The sequence below is a fragment of the Pteronotus mesoamericanus genome, unplaced genomic scaffold, assembly GCF_021234165.1.
Source record: "Pteronotus mesoamericanus isolate MK-2021 breed Mesoamerican mustached bat unplaced genomic scaffold, CSHL_Meso_final contig_40, whole genome shotgun sequence".
NCBI lineage: Eukaryota > Metazoa > Chordata > Mammalia > Chiroptera > Mormoopidae > Pteronotus > Pteronotus mesoamericanus.
The window spans coordinates 1,491,464-1,498,337 of record NW_026555150.1 but is presented as its reverse complement, the minus strand read 5'-3'; positions in this window follow the sequence as shown (position 1 = coordinate 1,498,337).

Below are 6,874 nucleotides of genomic sequence, written 5' to 3'. Positions count from 1 at the left end.
TATCAAAATACTAAATATTACTATCTCTACTTAGGCTACACTTGCAAAAGTACAACTAAGCCTGGGCAAGAGCTCAGTAAAGTTCAGGAATCATCTACTATAAGCTTTTTTATTATAATTTTCCTGCTCTCTTCAAAGTTTAAAATCATCTCAAATTTGGCTAAAATGTCCTATTAATTTATCTCTGGATAATTTTAATTTTATAATCTTTGCAAGGCCAATATTACAAAATTGTGTTATTATCAATGTAAGTTACAACCAATTATTACCTAACTATTTTGATAAAATATTTTATATTGATTCCTTATTATGCTGCTTTTATTTACCATAGTTTCATTTCTGAACAGATAATTATTTGAAGAAAGAAGTACTTCTGGGTGACAGAACATGGGAAATGGTTTTTACTACAAGGAGGGCAAAGAGGATTCCTTTTTAAAAAAATTAAAATGGACTTAAAGCTCTTCTTAACCTTAACAAACTACAAAGTCACGGAAAAACTATAAAGGATATCAAACACAGCTCAATTTAAACATTTAATTATGAAAGTTGTTAAATGGAAAGTGGAAATCTTTACATCTCTATTCACTAATCCACTCCTCCCTGAAAAACATACAAAATCTTCAACCTGGTTTTGCTTCATAAAAACAGCAGCTTCATTCATAGTCAATAGTCTCATCTGGAAACTACATTTGACTCCAGTCCCAATCCTTCTGTTAGTCTCCTGCAAACTAGCTTCTAGCTCTCCTGCACTTGGAGTTCATCTTTTAATTCACATGCCTCTTCAACTAATAACTCAAATAATCTCCAGGAAGCACTTATGTAAATAGTTCCTCATCAGATTCCATCTTAAAACACAATTCGTATGAGTCCAAATCCATTCTCCCGCCCACCTTTTAGCATATTAAATTCACTTATCTGAGAGCACCATTAAAAGCTTGCTGTTTCACAGAAAAATCTCATATAAGAGGATTAGGAAATCTTCATGTTTTGTCTCAGAATACTTAAAAGTCATGGGGAAGATTTCACTCATATTTTCAAATAAATTTAATTTTGCTATTTTACAAATTTATTTCAACAGTGGTTAAATATTTATTTCATTTATATAATTTAATTTAACTGTATTTTTACTCATAATTTTTGTAATGTATACCTCAGAATAAAGAAGTTTTTACTAAGTTCTGTATCATTCTTTAAGGCAGAATGTGGTTCTAACTTTCCAATTACTTCCTGAACCAAAAAATTTGTTAAACTCAGAGATGGAATGATCTCTGGTTTCAATTGATCAAAAAGAGAAGGAAAAAAAACATCAGTACATTCACTGATTGTTTTTATTTATAAAATGCCAGTATTTTTTATCAATTTGATAGTAAGTGATGAGTGACATGAATCTCTGTGTTTTCTGAAACAGATTTGTGAGAAATGTAAGATGACTAATTGGAAACAGGTGAAATTTTAGAAAAACCATTCAGAGAAGCAAAAGCAATACTTTCTTTTCCAGCCAATGTGCTTAGTGACTGACATTCTTTTTTAAAATAGAAGAAAACAAAAGAAAACAAAACTTTCCGTGTTTTGTAGTGTAAGAACACTTAACACAAGACCTACCCTCTTAACAGATTTTTAAGATTATAATAAAAGGTCTGTTCAGAAGTTATCCAGCCATGTAATATGAAAAATAGAGACATTTACTGAAGAAGATACAGGATACAAGAAACATTGTACATAGTTAAATGATGCCTCAGTCCCTTTCAAAGGAGGCATCTTTGGACCTAACAAAGTTCTCCCAATCATTATCAGCTGTCCCATCGTATTTTCCTGAATTTCATTGATGATTTCAAACATATTCCCTTTCAAACGTGATTCTAATTTTGCAAAAGACAGAAGTCACAGGACACCAATTTTGAGCTGTAGGGTAGCAGAGCCATCTGGATGATTTGAAAAAATCTCTGCACAAGATATGAAGCATGAGTGCGCATTGTCATGATGAAGCTGCCAATCAACCATTGCCAATATCTGTGGCTTTCTGAATCTTCTGAATAGTTTCCACAGGGAAATGTTCAAAATTAATGCAGAATTTGATGCAGAATTTTCTTGTGGATAAAAGATCTATTTTTTATTTTTAAATCATGTTTTATTCTATTAAAGTTGTCTTAATTTTTCCCCCTTAGCCCCCCTCCACCCATCCCACCCCAACCCCCCGCTTCCACAGTCAATTCCAACTCTGTTGTCCATGGGTCATTCATACATGCTCTTTGTCAAGTCCCTTCCCCATCGTTCCACTTTTGTCCTCTTTGCCCACCCTCTCTGGTCACTTTCAGTCTGGTCAATAGTTCCATGCCTGTAGTTTAATTTGTTAGGTAGTTTCTTTTGTTGAATATATTCCACTTACAGGAGGCATCATTTGGTATTTCTCTTTCATCAACTGGATTATTTCACTTAGCATCATGTTCTCCAGTTCGATCGATGTTTTGCAAAAGGTAGGAGTTCCATCCATCCATCTTTCTTTCTTTCTTTCTTTCTTTCTTTCTTTCTTTCTTTCTTTCTTTCTTTCTTTCTTTCTTTCTTTCTTTCTTTCATTCTTTCTTCGTTCCTTCCTTCCTTCCTTCCTTTATATGTTTTAATTTTATTTTAATTTATTTTATAAAATACATTTCTCTGTGCCTACCCCCCACCACTTTCCCTTGCCCCCTCCCTCTTTCCCTCCCTCAGCTCTTCCCCTTTGGTTTTGTCCATGAGTCCTTGCTATATGGTCCTTGAATTTCCCCTTCCCTTCCTTTTCCCAGCCCCCCCTCCCTCCTTCCCTCTTGTCTCTGTTGGTTTCTTTTCCTTTCAGTGTTGCTGGTCTTCTTTTCCTTGCATCTTTGTATTGTTGGTTAGCTTCCACTTATAGGTGAGATCATACAGTATTTGTCTTTCACCCCCTGGCTTATTTCGCTTAGCATAATGTTCTCCAGTTCCATCCACGTTGTCGCGAAGTTTAGTAGTTCTTTTTTTCTTTCTGCTGCGTAGTACTCAATTGCGTATATGTACAATTACTTTTTGATCCAATCATCTACTGATGGGCATTTAGGTTGCTTCCAACACTTGGCTATTGTCAGTTGCGCTGCTATTAATATTGGGGTACATAGGTTCTTTTGATTTGGTGTTTTGGTATTCTTACGGTATAGTCCCAGGAGGGGAATCACTGGATCAAAAGGCAGTTCCATTTTCAGCTTTTTGAGGACATTCCACACTACTTTCCACAGTGGCTGCACCAGTCTGCATTCCCACCAACAGTGTACGAGTGTTCCCTTTTCTCCACAGCCTCACCAGCACCTGTTGTTTGTTTATCTGTTTATGATGGCCATTCTGACCGGTGTGAGGTGGTACCTCATGGTGCTTTTGATCCGCATTTCTCTGATGGCTAGTGATACTGAGCATCCTTTCAAATGTCTCTGGGCCCTCTGTATCTCCTCCATGGAAAAAGCATCTGCCCAGGTCCTTTGCCCATGTTTTGATTGGATCGTTGGTCTTCTTGGAGTGGAGTCGAGTGAGTTCTTTATATATCTTGGAGATCAAACTTCTATCTGATATATCATTAGTGAATACACTTTCCCATATGGTTGGCTCCCTTTTCATTTTGCTGATATTTTCTTTTGCTGTGCAGAAGCTTCTTGTTTGGATGAGGTAACACTTGATTATTTTTTCCTTTATGTCCTTTGCTTTAGGAGACAGATCGGTAAAAAAAAATTTCTGCATGGGATATCTGAGAGTTTCCTGCCAATGTTCTCCTCTAGGACTTTGATGGTGTTGCGACTTATATTTAAGTCTTTTATCCATCTTGAGTTTATTTTTGTGTATGGTGTCAGCTGATGATCCAATTTCAAGTTTTTGCATGTAGCCGTCCAGATCTCCCAACACCATTTGTTGAAGGGGTTATTATTGCTCCATTTTATGCTTCTGCCCCCTTTGTCAAATATTAGATGCCCATAGAGACCTGGGCTTATTTCTGGGCTTTCTATTCTGTTCCACTGGTCTATGGGTCTGTTCTTGTGCCAGTACTAGATTGTTTTGAGTACAGTGGCTTTGTAGTAGAGTTTGATGTCCAGTATTATGATCCCTCCTACTTTGTGTTTCTTTCTTAAAATTGCTGAGGCTATTCGGGGTCATTTATGGTTCCATATAAATTTGTGAAATCTGTTCTATTTCTGTGAAATATGTCATTGGTATCTTAATAGGGATTGCGTTGAACCTATAAATTGCTTTGGGTAGTATGGACATTTTGATGATATTATTTCTTGCAATCCATGAGCATGGTATATGCTTCCATTTATTTGTGTCTTCCTTAATTTCTTTTTTTTTCAATGTTGTATAGATTTCTGCGTACAGGTTTTTTGTGTCTTTGGTTAAATTTATGCCTAGGTACATTATTTCTCTTCTTGCTATATAGAATGATATTTTTTTCTGATTTCTTCTTCTTCTATTGCATTGTTGGTGTACAAAAATGCCTTTGATTTCTGAACGTTGACTTTGTATCCTGCTGTTTTGCCAAATTCACTTATTAGGTTGAGGAGTTTTTTGGTAGAGTCTGCAGGGTTCTCTATGTACACTATCATGTCATCTGCAAACAATGATAGCTTTACTTCCTCCTTTCCTATTTGGATGCCTATTATTTCTTTCTCTTTTCAGACCATTGTTGCTAAGGCTTCCAATATGATGTTGAAAAGAAGCGGCGAGAGCGGACATCCTTGTCGTACTCCCGGTCTTAGTGGGAAAGCTTGCAGTTTTTGCCTGCTGAGTATGATATTGGCTGTAGGTTTTTCATATACAGCCTTTATTACATAGAGGAATGCCCTATTTATTCCCATTTTGCTAAGTGTTTTGATCATAAATGTGTGCTGTACCTTATCGAATGCTTTTTCTGCATCTATCGAGATGATCATGTGGTTTTTGTCTTTTCTTTTATTTATGTGATGTATCGCGTTTATTGATTTGCATATATTGACCCATCCCTGCATCTCTGGGATGAATCCCACTTGATCGTGGTGGATAATCTTTGGAATGTATTGCTAGATGCGGTTTGCCAATATTTTATTGAGGATTTTAGCATCTATGTTCATCAGTGAAATTGGCCTGTAGTTTTCTTTCTTTGTAGGGTCTTTATCTGGTTTTGGGATCAGGGTGATGCTGGCCTCATAGAAAGAGTCTGGGAGTCTTCCCTCCTCTTGGATTTTTTGTAATAGTCTGAGAAGGAAGGGGTTAGCTCTTCCTTAAATGTTTTGTAAAATTCTCCTGTGAAACCGTCCAGTCCTGGGCTTTTGTGTGCTGGGAGTTTCTTGATTACTGCTTCAATTTCCCCAACTGTTATCGGTCTGTTCAAACTTTCTGGTGCTCCCTCCTTCAGTGTTGAAAGATTATATTTTTCTTAAAATTTGTCCATTTCATCAAGATTTTCAAATGTCTTGGCATATAATTTACGTGTATTTATGTGGTATCAGTTGTTATTTCTCCTCTTTCATTTCTGATATTATTAATTTGGGTCCTCTCCCTTTTTTTCTTCATGAGTCTGCTTAAAGGCTTGTCAATTTTATTTATCTTTTCAAAGAACCATTTCTGTACTGGTTGATCCTCTGAATTGTTCTTTTCATCTCTATGTCATTCAGTTCTGCTCTAATCTTGACTATTTCCTTCCTTCTAATTACTCTGGGATTTATTTGTTGTTGTTTCTCCAGTTCTTGAAGTTGTAGTGTTAGGTCTTTTATTTGAAATGTTTCTATCTTTTTTAGGTAGGCCTGTATTGCTATGAACTTCCCTCTCAGGACTGCCTATGCTGTGTCCCATAGGTTTTGAACTGTTGTCTGTTCATTTTCATTTGTTTCCAGAAATTTTTTTATTTCTTCTCTTATCTCATTATTGACCCATTCATTCTTTAATAGTCTCCTGTTGAGTGACCATGAGTTTGCTAGTTTTTGAAGTTTCTCTTTGAGGTTGATTTCCAGTTTCAAGTCCTTATGGTCTGAGAAAAAGTTTGGTATTACTTCAATTTTCCTGAATTTGCTGATGTTTGCTTTGTGTCCTATCATGTGTTCTCTCTTTGAAAAACTGCCCTGAGCCTTTGAAAATAATGTGTATTTTTCTTCTTTGGGATCTAAGTTTCTATATATGTCAGTTAAGTCTCTTTGATTCAGTGTGTCATTCAGCGCCACAATATGTTTATTAATGTTTTTTTTGGAAGATCTGTCCATTTTTGACTGTGGGTTGTTGAAATCCCCTACTATCAGTCTGTTGCTTTCTATATCTTTTTGGAAGTTATCCAACAATTTCGTTATAAACTTGGGGGCTCCTATATTGGGAGCATATAACTTTACAATGTTGATGTCTTCTTAATAGATTCTTCCTTTAGGTATTATAAAGTGCCCCTCTGGGTCTCTTTTTATGGCCTTTGTTTTGAAATCTACCTTGTCCGATACAAGTATGGCAACCCTGGTCTTTTTCTCATGCCCATTTGCTTGGAATATTTTTTTTTTTCTATCCCTTTACTTTCAATCTGTGTATGTCTCTTGCTCTGAGTTGTGTTTCCTGTAGGCAGCATATGTGTGGGCTCTGTTTTCTTATCCATTCAGCTACCATGTGTCTTTTGATTGGGGCATTTAGTCCATTCACATTGAGAGATATTACTAATAGAAACTTACTCATCTTTTTTCTTTGTACCTGTGTTCCTCTCTCTCTCATTCTTTTCCTTCATCTGCTTAAACCAGTCCTATTAGCATATCTTGGATTGCTGGTTTGTTAGAGATATAGTCTTTTAGCCTTCTCTTTTCTGGGAAACTCTGTATTTCCCCTTCTATTTTAATTAAGATCCTTGCTGAGTAGAGCAGCCTTGGCTGTAGGCCCTTGC